Source organism: Acomys minous (assembly GCF_964271855.1).
Source record: "Acomys minous genome assembly, chromosome: 2".
NCBI classification, from domain to species: domain Eukaryota; kingdom Metazoa; phylum Chordata; class Mammalia; order Rodentia; family Muridae; genus Acomys; species Acomys minous.
The window spans coordinates 30,681,939-30,697,144 of record NC_140484.1 but is presented as its reverse complement, the minus strand read 5'-3'; the positions used below and the strand labels follow the sequence as shown (position 1 = coordinate 30,697,144).

At 43.0% G+C, this 15,206-nt stretch overlaps 1 pseudogene across 1 annotated transcript; it reads left to right on the top strand.

Moving 5' to 3' along the window:
• The first annotated feature begins 343 nt into the window (after positions 1-343).
• Positions 344-1,002, top strand: LOC311592874 (small nuclear ribonucleoprotein Sm D3-like; annotated as a pseudogene). Its single transcript has one exon. The product of its transcript is annotated as a small nuclear ribonucleoprotein Sm D3-like (transcript).
• Positions 1,003-15,206: the final 14,204 nt, after the last annotated feature.

Below are 15,206 nucleotides of genomic sequence, written 5' to 3'. Positions count from 1 at the left end.
AACTGAAGGAAAAAGAACTTCCATGACAAGCATAAGCTAAAGCAGCCCGTGACCACTAAACCAATGTCACAGAAGGTCCTTTAAATAGTACTATGGAGAAAAAAGGTATAAATACACCTGTAAGCATTAGAGCTTGAGAAAGAATAAATTGTAGTAGAAAAAATAGGTTTAAACATGACAAGGGAGTTCGTCTGCCTAGCCCGGCCTCGGTGGACGAGGAAGTGCTCAGTCCTAATGTTACTTTGATGTGCTGGGGTGGGTTGGGGGGGGGACGCTCCCCTTTTCTGAGGACAGGGAGATGAGGAAAAAGGGTAAGAAGGAGGGGGCTACGGTGGGATGTAAAGTGAATGTATAAATTTTAAAAAGGAAAAAACCTGCCGTCTTTCAAATGCACATCTTGACTCTTTTAAAAGAAAGATAACTGATTCCCTCGCTTTCACGCTTTCATCTTCTAACGTTTGTGGCAGAACTGAAAAGGAACTGCAGTTAGTCGCACAGGAAGAGCCCTGACCTGGCAAGATGTCTATTGGAGTGCTGATGAACGTCTTGCACGAGGCTGAGGGTCACATAGGTGTACCCAGGGAAGCTCACTGAAGCAGAGGACAACATGAACTGCCAGATGTCCAACATCACGGTCACATACAAAGATGGCCGAGTGGCACAGCTGGAACAGGTGTACCTACGTGGCAGCAAGATTCCATTTCTGATTTTGCCTGTCATGTTGAAAAGTGCACCCGTGTTAAAGAGCATGAAAAATAAAACCCAAGACTCAAGGGCTGGCTGAGGAAAAGCTGCTATCCTGAAGGCCCAAGTGACTGCAAGAGGAAGAGGACGTGGAATGGGGCGTGGAAACATCTTCTAGAAGCGAAGATAAATTTTTTCTGTTGAAGGGAACTTTGTCCTTTTGAGGGGGCGGTTACATGTGCATATATCCTAGGTTTTCTTTTGATATTTCTCTTTGTATCAGAGAAACTGTTAAGCTAAATAAAGTGTGCTTGTTTTGTGGGAGAAAAAAAAGAAGAAATAAATACAGCCATAGTTACATAGGCCCATTTTGGAATTTTTCTATTCTACTTGGTCAGTGTGTCAATATTGTGACAGTATCATGCTATTGTTTCTCAATGATTTTTTTCTTTTTTCTTTTCTTTTGGTTTTTTTGAGACAGGGTCTCTCTGTGTAGCCTTGGCTGTCCTAGACCTGCTTTGTAGACCAGGCTGGCCTCGAACTCACGGAGATCCACCTGCCTCTGCCTCCCAAGTGCTGGGATCAAAGGCGTGCGCCACCACTGTCCAGCATCAATGATTCTTTATTGTACTTTGAAGCTGGGTATTTTGATGACTCTTATACTACTCCTTAGCAGCCTTTATTTGGCTTTTAGGCCATCTGTGTGTATTTTAGAATTATTAAGCTGTTTCTGTGTAGAATGCCATTGAAGTTTGATGGGGATTGCATTGAATCTGTAGACAACTTCTGCTACTACAGCTTTTTCTTATCTTCTACCATCTGCTGTAATTTCATTCTTTGGTGTACTTTACAGTTTTCATAGTAAAGATCTTTTGATGAGTAAAAGAGAGAGAGAGAGAGACAGAGAGAGAGAGAGAGAGAGAGAGAGAGGAGAAGTGGGACAGCTTGAAACATTATTAACCCAGTAAAGTAGCAAATTTCTAGGATGAAGTAGGAAAAAGAAATATCTTTTGATAATAACCCTAAAAAATGAAAACACACAAAATGAAAACTGGCTAATTATATTTTTAAAACATGGTTGTAGTAGTTTGAAAGAAAATGGCCCTCATAGGGCCATAGGGAGTGGCGCTATTAGGAGGTATGGCCTTTTTGGAATATGTGTGGTATATTATTGGAGGAAGTGTGTCAGTGGGGGGCGGGCTTTCAGGTTTCAGATGCTCAAACCAGGCCTGGTGTCTCACAGTCTCTTCCTGCTGCCTGTGGATCAGGATGGAGAGCTCTCAGCTCCTTCTCCATCACCATGTCTGCCTGCACGCTGCCACGCATCCCACCTTGGCGATAATGGACTGAACCTCGGAACTGTAAGCCAGACCCGAATGAATGTTTTCCTTTATAAGAGTTGTTGTGAGCCGGGTGTGGTGGCGCACGCCTTTAATCCCAGCACTTGAGAGGCAGAGGCAGGCGGATCACTGTGAGTTCGAGGCCAGCCTGGTCTACAAAGTGAGTCCAGGACAGCCAACGCTGCACAGAGAAACCCTGTCTTGAAAAACAAAAACAAACCAATTGTGGTCACGGCATCTCTTCACAGCGATAGAAAGCCGAACTAGGGCAATGGTCTAATTGTTTTCTGTCTGCAAGAAACTTAGCCACCCTGAAAGACTCACAGAAACCGAAAGTGAAAAGTTTCAAACAACATTCCAAGCAAAGAGAATTTGAAGGCAGTGCTAACTGCTCCACCGCCAAAAAGTCTTAATATCAGAAGGTGGACTGAGGGGCCTGTGCACTTCCGCTTGCAGAACGAACCAAGGAGAACCTTAAAAAGTGTGCAGAAAGACAGTCAAACACTGACCTTAGCAACACTCCTATTGCGTGATTCTGTAACCCGGGATGGATTGGTTTTTCAGTCTGGCTGCCCTATCATAGTCGCTTTCAGCAGGCAGGGCCACCTGACATGGGGTTCATCCCAGACAGACAGTGAAATCTGTCTTTCCATGATTTTTCATCTTTAAGGATTCTAGATGGCAGTGTAGCGTTCTGTGAGAGCAAGCTACAGTGTGTGATGGGTATCCGGCCTCGGCTGGTTTGTATCGGGTCGGCAGCGTCTACCGGCAAAGCAAGTTACACAGCTAAGCTTGGGTCCGGTACAGGAGGGTATAACCGTAGGCTTCTCTGGGAGTTTCATTTGGAGCCCCCACTAATGTAACAGTCTACATATCTAGGAAGTTTGTATCTCAGAAGCAGTCGGTTCTAAACGGGGCGGCCAAGAGAAGGAATTAATGAGGAAAATTGCCGTGACGTCAGAAAGGGTCCAAGTTAGTTGTCTGTGTGGACCCCACAACACCCAAGCGGCTTTAGCGTACAGTAGGCACTCGGGAAATATTTGCCAAATTGAACCCAATTGTCGACAGCACACTAAAGAGTGAGCATAGAGCCTAGAATAACATTCTAGAAAGAAAACAGAGGCCCTCAACCGGAAGAACGAGTGCTAATGGAAGAAAAAAAAAAAAAACTAAAACTGTGAAACAAAGAAAGACACAGCAGAAAACATTACCCCTCCACTAACTATGTGTCCGCTGTTCCAGGCAGTGTGTGCCGTTTGCCGGACACTATGTGATGCACTGTGTAGCACCGTATTTCTCAGAGCATAGATCACAGAGCCCCATGGAATACTTAGCAGGGCTACGTGGAATGCTTGTGTAGGTGGTTAGACATGGCTTAAAGGGAGATCTGGTGGGCAGGCTGGAGACAATAAAGTACCCTTATTTGTACCAGCTTCCTGCTCTCTAGGGGGATACGGAAGTCAGTGGAGATCACAGATACCATGTGTAAACTGGCCGTTTGTTCTTGCTTTATTACATCAGCACAATGCAGGCTATGTACCACTTCCTGGTATTTGAGTATTCTGCTTAGGGACTTTCGCTATTCATCCTGACCGAGAGAGCTACCCTCAACCAAAGACTTGCAGACACTGGTATAGAATATTAAAACCACCACTTTTATATTATAATCTTAGAGGCACAGAACGCAAGCGCAGTAGTCTACAGTTTTGCTGACAGCCTTCTACTCACAATTGTCCCACAAGTGAGAACTGAGTCCCTTCTTGCGTTTCTGTAGCTGCTTGCAGCTGAGTTTTAGCTCCGTTTCCTTCGAACATCCATGTATTTGCTTCCGAGTGACATTTGAGGTTCAAATATGGGGTGCTGGAGAGATGGCTCAGAAGTTACGAGTGTTGGTTGCTGTTCCAAAGGTCCTGAGTTCAGGCCGAATTTGCCTTTCCGGGCCTGAGTAACCTCACTCAGGATGAATTATCCTAGTGCCATCCATTAACCAGCACATTTTATTATTTCCTTTTCTTTAATGGCAGAGAAATACTCCATTATGTGAGGGTATCACACTTTTTAAAACTTTTATTAATTGTTCACTTCACATCCTGGTCATTGCCCCCTCGCTTCTCTACTTCCTGTCCCCACCCCCTTTCCTGTTTGCCCTATCGCCCCTCTCCTACTCCTCAGAGAAGGGGAGCCCCAGCCCAGTCCCAGCACATCAAGTCACATCAGGACTAAGCACATCCTCTTCCCCTGTGGCCTGGCAAGGTAGCCTCGCCAGGGGAAAGCACCACACTTTCTTTATCCATCCTTCTGTTGAGGGACATCCAGGCTGAGCAAGTGTATCTGTGGTAGAACGAATCAATCTTTGGGTAGATACCCAAGAGTGGTGTGGCTGGATCTTGAGGGAGATCAATTCTCATCTTCTTGAGGAACTACCGTGCCACACTGATTTCCACAGTGGCTGTACAAGTTTGCACTGCCCCCAGCAGCGCTTCCCTTCACTCCACACTCTTGCCGGTATGATCTTGTTTCAATGATCTTAGCCCTTCTGGCTGGTGTAAAATAAAATCTCAAAGTAGTTTTGGTTTGCATTTCCCTGATGGCTAAAGGGGTTGAACATTTTGAAAAATGTTTCTCAGACATTTGAGATTCCTTTTTTGAGAAATCTGTTTAGATCCCATTTCAAAATGGGTTATTTTTCTTCATATCTAGGTTTTTTTTTTTGAGCTCTTTATATTTTGGATATTAGGCCTCTTTTGGATGTGTAGTTGGTAAAAAAAAAAATATTTTCCCATTCTGTAGGCTGTTGGTTTATCTGTATGATGTTGTCCTTTGTCATACAGAAGATTTTCATGTTCACGAGGTCCCATTTATTGACTGTTGTTCTTAGTGGCTGTGCTAATGGTGTTCTGTTCAAAACTATTTTCCTGTGCCAATGCGTTCAAGGCTATTTCCCACTTTCTCTTCTATGAGGTTCAGGGTATCTGGTTTTATGTTAAGGTCTTTGATCCATTTTGACTTGAGTTTTGTACAGTGTGATAAATGTGGATCTATTTGCATTCTTCCACATGTTGACATCCAATTTGACCAGCACCATTTGTTAAAGGTGCTGTCTTTTTATCCCCCCAGTATGTATTTCTGATTTCTATATTTAAAAAATCAAGTGTCTATAGGTGTGTGGATTCCATTGATTAGTGTGTCTGGTTTTGTGTACCACAAAGTTGGGGCTGAAGAGATGGCTCAGTGGTTAAGAGCACTGGCTGCTCTTCCAGAGGTCCTGAGTTCAATTCCCAGCAACCACATGGTGGCTCATGACCATCTGTGAGATTTGGTGCCCTCTTTTGGTGTGTGGGCACACATGCAAGCAGAACACTGTATATGTAATAAGTGAATAAATCTTTGGAAAAACATACCGCAAAGTTTTAGCTCCATAGCACAACTTGAAGTCAGGGATGGTGATAACTCCAGCAGTTCTTTTACTGTTCAGGATTGTTCTAGCTATCATGGAAGTTTTGTGTTCCTATCCAAAACCAAAGATGTCCCTTCAAGATCTAGGAAGAATTGTGTTTGAATTTTGATGGAGATTGCATTGAATCTGTAGAATGCTTTTGGTAGGATGGCCATTTTTACTGTATTAACCCTACTGATCCATGAGCAGGGGGGGATCTTTCCATCTTCTGATATCTTCATCTTTTTTTCTTCAGTGTTGTAAAGTTTTTTATCACACAGGTCATTTACTTGCTTGGTTAGAGTTATTCCAAGATAGTTTATATTATTTGAGGCTATTGTGAAAGGTGTTGTTTCCTTGATTTCTTTCAGACCACTTGTCAATTGAATACAAGAGGGCTACTGATTTTTGTGAGTTAATTTTGTATCCAGCGCCTTTGCTGAAAGTGTTTATCAGCTGTAGGAGTTTCCTGGTGGAATCCTTAGGATCATTTATGTCTGCTATTATATTATGCACAAATAAAGATACTTTGACTTCTTCCTTTCCGATTTGTATTATTCTTTAGTTGAGACTTCAAGTACTATATTGAATAGACATGGTGAGAGTGGACAACTTTGTCTTATTTCTGATTTCAGTAGAATAACTTTGAGTTTCTCTCCATTTAAACTGATGTTGGCTATGGGCTTGCTGTAAACTGCTTTTTATCATGTTGAGGTATGTTCCTGGTATCCCCAGTCTCTCCAGGACGTTTATCACGAAGGGATGCAGAAGGCCTTTTCTGCATCTAATGAGATGATCATGTGATTTCTGTCTTTCTGTTTGTTTATATGGTGAACTACATTTCTTGATTTATGTGTCTTAGATTATCACCCCATCTCTGAGATGAAGCCTACTGATCATGGAAGATATCTTTTTGACATGTTCTTGGATTCAGTTTACAAGGATTTATAGAGTATTTTTGTACTTATGTTCAAAGGGGAAATTGATCTATAATCCTCTTTCTGTGTTGGATCTTTACGTGGTAAGTGTGGAATCAGAAAATGAATTGGGCAATGTTCCTTCTGTTTCTATTTTTGTGGAATAATTTAGGAGCCTTGGCATTAACTCTTCTTTGAAAGTTTGATAGAATTCCGCACTGAAACTGTGTGGCCTTGGGCTTTATTTTGGTTTGAAGATTTTGTTTGCTTATTTGTTTGTCTTGTTTTTCAAGACAGGGTTTCTCTGTGTAACCTTGGCTGTCCTGGACTCACTGTGTAGACCACACTGGCCTCGAACGCACAGAAATCTGCCTGCCTCTGCCTCCTGAAGCCTGGGGTTAAAGGCATGCATCATCATGCCCTGTGATTTTTAAAAGATTTATTTATTGATTTTTACGCATATAAGTGCTCTATCTGCACACCAGAAGAGGGCATCAGATCACTTTATAGATGGTTGTGAGCTACCATGTGGTTGCTGGGAATTAAACTCAGGACCCCTGGAAGAATAGTCAGTGCTCTTAACGACTGAGCCATCTCTCCATCCCCTGTTTAAAATATTTTTAATTATTGCTTCTATTTCACTAGGGGTTATAGTTCTATTTAAAGTGGTTATCTGATCTTGATTTAACTTTGGTAAGTGGTATATATGGAGAAAATTATTCATCTCAGGTTTAGACTTTCCAATTTGGTGGAGCACAGATTTTGTTTTGTTAAGATTTATTTATTTATTTATAAAGTCTTCTACTCGCATGTACCTCTGCACACCAGAAGAGGGCACCAGATCTCATTACAAATGGTTTTGAGTGCTCATGTGGTTGCTGGGAATTGAACTCAGGACCTCTGGAAGAGGAGTCAGTGCTCTTAACCTCTGAGTCATCTCTCCAGCGCCCGAGCAAAGGTTTTAAAAAGTATGTCCTTATGATTCTCTGGATCGTCTCACTGTCTGTTGTAATGTCCCCCTTTTCATTTCTGATTTTCTTAGTTTGGATATCCTCTCTCCATGTTTTAGATGGTTTGGATAAGGGTTTGGCTATCTTGTAGGTTTTCTCAGAGAACCAACTCTTTTGTTTGATTCTTTGTATTTTTTTTTATTTCTATTTTATTGATTTCAGCCCTGAATTCGATTATTTCTTGCTGTCTGCTCCTTTTGTTTTCTAGAGTTTTCAGGTGTGCTGTTAAATTACTTGCATGAGATCACTCCAATAAAAAGAATGTAGATACTTTTACTATGAACTTGCCTCTTAGAACCACCATTATTGTGTCCCGTAAGTTTGTATATTAATTTTTAATCAGTTATAGAAAGTCTTTACTGTCTTAATTTGTCTTGGCCCACTTTTCTTTCAGTGGTGAGTTGTTCAGTTTCCGTGAATTTGTAAGCTTTCTATTGTTTCTTTTGTTGTTGATATCCAGCATTAATCCATGGTGGCCTGATAGAATTCAGGGAATAATTTCAAATTTCTTGTGTCTATTGAGATTTGGTTTGTATCCAAGTACGTGATCAACTTTGGAGAAAATGCCGCAAGATGTTTGGGTGAAATGTTCTGTAAATATGTTAGGTCCATTTGGTTTATAACATCAGTTAGTTCCAACATTTCTCTGCTTAGTTATTGTCTGGATGACTTATCTATTGGCGAGGGCTGAGTATTGAAGTCTCCCACTATCAGTGTGTGAAGGTTAATGTGTAATTTAAGATGCAGTAGTATTTCTTTTATATATTTGGGTGCCCTTGTGTTTGGTGCATAGATGTTAAGAACTGCACTGTCCTTTTGGTAGATTTCTCTCTCTCTCTCTCTCTCTCTCTCTCTCTTTAAAGATTTGTTTATTTATTATTTTTATATACAGTGTTTGCCTTGCATATACACCTGCAGGCCAGAAGAGGGCATCAGATCACATTGTAGATGGTTGTGAGCCACCATGTGGTTGCTGGGACTTGAACTCAGGACCTCCAGAAGTGCAGTCCATATGCTTAACCTCTGAGCCATCTCTCCAGCTCGGATTTCTCTTTTAATGAATATATGAAGCCTTCCCTATCTCTTCTGATTAGTTTTTTATTTGATGTCATCAGCCTTCTTGAGCCCGTCTTCTTGGAATATCTTTTCCACCCTTTTACACTGAGGTGATGTTTATTCTTGATGTTTAAGTGTGTTTTTTTCAATACAGCAGAAGAATGGATCCTGTGTTCCCACTTATTCTGTTAAAAGGAACTAAATCTCGGGTGCAGGGAAGCTCCAGGTTTTGATGGCCAGATCTCCCAGTGCAAACAAGGTGGAAATAACAGTTGGAAGCCTCAGCCATCACCCTAACGACCAGAAGTATTGGCTACAAATCAAAACCATAGTACAGTACTTTAGTTAGAAAGGCTCCTGCCAAAAGAAAGAAGAAAAGAAAAAAAGAAAAAAGGAAAAAAAAGAAGAAACTGCCGCTGGTGGAGAATACAGCGGTGGGACCCCATCGCCTGCAGGAGCAGATGCTGCCATTTTGGTGGGCGGTTCTCTCTTAGGAGGGGGTACAAGGGACACAGGGAAGATCGCATGAGTCTTAGAAAACAGTGTTATGAAGTCTAAAGGAAGACCTACGCCCCCCGGGGGAGCAGGAAATGGGAGACTGGAGCGGTGGGTGGTTTGAATCATCTCCTAGTCACTTTGCCAAAGAGGATAAAATAGATAGCAGTTGTTAACCATATAGCTACAGGACTGGGCCATGGGTGTTGTCTGCTGTAGTGGGTCACACAGGAGCGTCAGGTGTGAACAGACTGAATAAGCAAGGGCTGTGTGAGGCGGGGTTTTTGTAGTATCGGGAGGGTGAAGCGAGCCCTGTGTGCCCTGAGAGGATGCGGTTGGCTCACTTGAATACTCCAGCAGGGTGGCAGGGAACTGAAGGCCACCGCTCTGGGACAAGCAGGAATGGTGCTGAGTTCCCTTCACAAGGAAGGACGTTTAGCTGGGAGACTTCGCCTGCGGTAGTGGAGCGGGAGAGTAGCTTTTGAGGGCCACTTGAGGCCCCTCCAGCTTTACCTGGTATCAAGGCAGCACTTGATCTCACTGGCCATTCCTTCTAGGCCTTAGACCCAAGCTGACCTCTTAATAACTGGACATCAGTGCCTGCTTCCCTGGCTCAAGTGGCCTGTGAGTTCCCAGAGAACACCCGATGGAGTTGGGGAATGGGATAAACTGCTGGGTACTGGGGGAAAGGTTGGAGACGTTCTGTGTGTCCCACTGGAGCTGGGACAGGGAGGGAGGCAAGGCTGCAGCAGGCGGTCGGCTACAGAGTGGGCAGAGAGTGTTGCAGAGAGGGGATTGGATTGGGAGGAGAGTAGGGAAGGGCGAAGATCTGCCCTTGGCTTAACTGTTTCCCTGGTCTGCAAGGCTTGAGTGTTCCCGGAGATGCCTGCTGCTGTTGGAGGCTGTGACAGTGGGAGGGAGTCGGGGCGGGGCGAGTTTTGGAGGACACCTATGTGCTCTGCTGGAGACAGGGGTCAGAGAGGAAAGGGGGACTGCAGTAGGTGTTCTGCCCAAGAGATACGCGTGAGCGTAGAGTGTTGGACTTGGAAGAATGGAAGGAGAGGTAAAGATCTGCAGTTAGCCTGCCTGCTTCTCCGCCCTGTGGCTCCTCAGGGTTTGTGTTCGTGATTTGTAAAAGACCAGTAGTTTTCTGGGTTCTGGTCCATCCTGAAGAGCCTCGGTGAGAGACTCCAGCTGTGACCTCACATGCATGAAATTATGTCACCTATAGAGATGCACCGAAAGGTTTATATGGTGTTCCATTGCTAGACTTGTGGTCTTAGCTGGTATTTGCTGCTACATCAACTACCATGCTGTGGCTTTGGGCCAGGAGGTGGAAATCATCTGTTGTGTAAGAATTTTAAAATAACTTTACAGAAACCCAGAAAACCCAAAATCACACCAGTCAAGAGATTCTGAGTGAAACCCAGCTGATGAAGGACTGTATGATTTGGGTAGGAGGGAAGAACAAGTCAAAGCTTTGTGCTGGTTCCAGCATCTAAGATGCCAACATTGTGTGTCCCAACATTGTGTTCCCCAAGTTCCATATGACTGAGGTTAAAATCATCTGTGAGGATTAGATTCCTTTCATAATACCTCATTGGCTGTACTAATGTTACAATCCCAGGTCTTGGCTGTGGAAGCAGCCAAGGCTCCCCTGTTGGACACAGAACAAGTGTGGGAAAGATTAGCTGAAGGAATGTCATCCACCAGCCTCTCCAAATCTTTGAAAACTCACACATTTAACTTGCATGATTCAAAGAGCGATTATTGTTTGTTCGATTTTCTTTCGTGCAGTGTGTCAAGGCAGATGGAAATGGTTAGCCCCGTAGAAAGGACCGGTTCCCAATTGGTTCCGTTCACTCTGCTACAGAAGCAAACAGGGAAAAGATGTTGCTAACAGCCTTGCCTGAGAAACACATGCTGCATTTACGTGTTCTGACTCTTTGGCACACATTAAGAGCAGAAAGAAATGATCCACACAACAGACATTTGCACCTCAATGATTCAGGAATGTGTTATCTCTTAAGACATGTGGGATTGGGGCTAGAGAGATGGCTCAGAGGTTAAGCGCACTGACTGCTCTTCCAGAGGTCCTGAGTTCAATTCCCAGCAACCACATGGTGGCTTATAACCATCCATAACGTGATCCGATGCCCTCTTCTGGCCTGCAGGTGTATGTGCAGGCAGAGCACTGTTTACATACTAATAAATAAATCTTTTTTTAAAAATGAGTGGGGTTGTTATGTTCCTGTATATTTGTTTATCAATACTTCCTAGTCTTTGTTTGTCCTGGTGATCTAATAAAGAAAACATTCCATTTCCTTGTAACCATTGTTTAATGACTCTATAGAGTACCTTCACATGCAATTGCTTCTGATAAAAATTCAATAGTGAAGATACTCTAGACCAGCAGTTCTCAACCTGTGAGTTGTGGCCCTTTGGGGGGTTAAAGGACCCTTTCACAGGGTCACCTAAGACCAAGGGATAACACAGGTATTTACGTTATGATTCATTACAGTAACATATTATAGTTATGAAGTAGCAATAAAAATAATTATATGGTTGAGGGTCACCACAAAATGAGAAACTATACTAAAGGGTTGCAGCATTTGGAAGGTTGAGAACTACTGTTCTAGACCCTTACAGCTTCTCGTATGCTCCTTGGGTCCCTAGCCTCCCTGGCTGAAATTTTTCCACGGGCTGAGTGCCACTATCCATGGCAACGCTTTCCACTGGGGCGAGCCTGACTCCAGGCTCTCTAACCTCTTTAGTTGGATAATCACAGCATCAGTGCCAGCTACAAATAGTTTCAATCAAAGAAGAAAATGACCTGATTGAGTGAGCGTTGACTGCAGGTGGATATTTAATATGTCTTTAACCTACCTAGAGATATCTCTGTGTTTTTCTAAGTCAGTTTAGTTTAAGATAATTTGTAATTAGAATTCACTATGACCAGGTAGAATGAAAAATGGCAAAATACGATGAAAGGTATTTTGAGGCAGAAGCACCTCGTCAAGATTTGAGAAGCCCCCTGCTTTTGTTATTTGGAAATGAAATGGCCCCCCTCTCAACCACCAGCATTAATCGTCTAGATTATTTCAGATGTGGCGTTTCTTCTTTCGCTGTGTTTCATGGCAAGTAGTGAGTGTGGTGAACCTTCAAGGCTTGCATGGGGTTGCACAAACCAATTTATAGTTAGACCTTCAGGGGAACACTTTGTAGCATCACATCTAGTTGTGTAATACTGGACACTCCACAAATCTCTCCTCCACGGCCATTCTCGGTGTTTATTTTGGCCATGCTATCACGACCAACCATGTGAAGGAAGAAGAGCCCCGCCCATTTCTGAAATCACTTATAAGTGTACATTTTTGTCCTGGAGACAGTTGGGATTATGGAGCTGGGATTTCCAAATCTGCTACTTCCCAGTGATAGATGAGCAATCACAAGCCATGAGTGGTTCCCCAGTGGGAAGAAAACAGTTGGGATTGCTGACCACAGGAATCGTCTCTGAACTTTTCCAGTATTTGTTACCGTCAATGAGATTATTTTCCTTACAGCCATTCCCATAGGCCTGATTAAAAAGGGCTCTGTAGGAGCTACTCTTTAATTCTATTTTATTTGGGTTCCTTATGCCTCTACTTCCCTTCCAAACCCTGGACCCTAGGTAGGAGAGAAAGAAGGTTAGAAGGGATAAGGATGTAGACCTCTTTAGACTCAGTTCTGGCTAGTTGGGTCATCAGGTTCTTAGGGAAAATACCAATTTCAGGTGTCAAGATATCCATCAGTCCAGCATAACCATCAGCCTTATTTCTCCATCTGTCTCTTCGAAGCCTTCCTTGAATTCACTTTCCAAGTTGCAAGAGGCTGTTATCAGCTGTGGACAAACTAAAAACATCTCCAAATTTCACACTTGGGATTAAAGCAAAAAACCTGTTTCTATGACGTAACTGAGTTTTAAAAGAAACCAAAACTTCCACTACACACACCAACTTAAAAAAAAAATCAGTGAACAAATCACAGAGGTAAAATATGCCATCGATCAAATGGACATGACATATATGTACAGATGACTTGGGGAGGGGAAATCTTAGTCTAACATGACCGGTATTGGAGGGTCTTGTGCACTGTGTTTTCAGTTGCTGGTTTCAGTGCCCTGAGATCTGATTACCTGCCTGCCGCAGGCATTGTTATGTATGTTGAACTATCTCTTGTATCCACATGATGTGAGGAATGCTCCTTGGTTATCCCCGATTGGCTAATAAAGTCACTGACAGCCTGAGCTGGGCAGAAGAAAGGTAGGCAGAGAAAAGGCTCCTGGATTTGGTGTCTCAAGAAGAGGATGGAGACGGAGAGGAGACAAAAGTTCACTATGGGGTAAACAGGAGCACATGGCTGAGAGCAACTTGTTCTGAGGAGTGGCCTGATGGAGCAGCAACAGCCCAAATAGAACACGTGCAAGTATTTTGGATTTTGGATGAGAAGACAAAATAGCTTATAGGGTTGATTTCTGCCCAGCTCTAGTGCTTTAAGGCTTATTATAAATCTAACAAATTTTTGTGTTTTTTATTTAGGTAATAGGTGGTTTACGAATAATTGCTGCCATATTACTTTCCTATATTAATTAATACATACACAATAATTCATTCATTTCACACTGGTATACTTATGAGATGAAAAAAATCCCAACCCAGCACAGGGAGACCAAGCTAGGATTCAGAAGGCCACCTCCCACAAGCCAAGCAGAGTCCTTAGAAGAAACAAGCCTTACTGACGTCTTGATCTTAGATTTCTAGTCTCCAGAATCCCAAGGAAATAAGTTTCTGTTCTTTGAACCACCGAGTCTTTATTAGCAGAGCCATAGAGAATAAGCAAGTTTTTTGGTCTCCTTTCTTCTCGCTGTGTCTTTAGGTGGTTGGTTTTACCTACACCGATAGCTTCATCTGCCATCTTTACACTGACACTTCATCATCTTGCATGTTTAGTTCAAATAGCTCTCTCGACCTTCAGACCCATGTATCCACCAAGCTAACTGGTTACCATCTTCATTTAAAGCAGACTGCAAGCCGCCCAGATAAGTCTAGACGTGCTTAATGAAAACTTCAGCTGTCCCGCACGGGCAAGAGACAGTTTAGACTCTGAGCTCAGCTGAAGTGTGGTTACCCAATGAAGTTCACAGCAAAAGGGCACTCTTTAGAGGGGCGTATCCGCAGCCACTACCGTGCACTGTTCACAGTGCCCACAGAGCATACGTGGCGGTTAATCTTGATCGTAGATTGGATTGAGAAGAGCCTGGGGGAGTAGTAAAGCACACCTTGGGGCATCAGTGAGGGCATCTCCAAGAAAGAAGACCCACCCTGGGTGTGGTCCGTGTCACACCTTTGGTCTGGAGGCTCAGATGGTATGATAGGGAGAGAGGATGTTCCCTCCTTCCCTTGGCCTCCCAGCTGCCATGGCTTCCATGACGCGATGGACTGGAGCCTCTGAGACTGAGCCCAACTAAACTGCTTTTCTCTGTGATGTTGCGTTGATGTTGGGTATTTTCTCTCAGCACATCTGACTGGCACAGAATCCAAAGTGTTCAGGCGAAATGTCCACACTGAAAAACAGGGTTCTACAGTCAAGAGCCTGAGGGGAATGGAAACCAACAATGGTTTGTTGACTCAGATGCTGGGCTGGTAAAGATTTTAAAGGTAAAGATTTTTATCAGTATTCTCACAGTCATGAAGATAAAGGAAAATATACTTATTGTAAAAAAAGAAAAGAAAAGAAAAAGAAAAAAAAAAGAGTACAACTACCAGAGAACAGAAGTACTATAATAAAACAAAATGTAAATTTCAGAAAAAAAGTATCCTAAATAAAAAACTTCTAGATATCCTACTAGCAAAAAAGAAATGGGAAGTGCTGGAGAGATGGTGTCTTAGTCACAGTTCTATTGCTGTGAAGAGACACCATGACCATGGCAATTCTTTTTTTGTTGTTGTTCTTTTTTTTTAAATTTTATTAATTTATTCAGATTACAACTCAATTGCCATCCCATCACTCATATCCTCCCATTCCGCCTTCCCTCCCAATTTCACCCTATTCCCCTCCCATAGGTCTATGACCGAGGGGGACCTCCTTCCCCACTATCTGGTCATATACCCTATGAGCATATACATGGGGAGGAGGTCTCCCTCAAACCATGGCAACTTGTACAAAGGAAAACATTTAACAGGGGCTGCCTTACAATGTCAGAGGGTTAATCCGTTGTCTTTATGGGGTG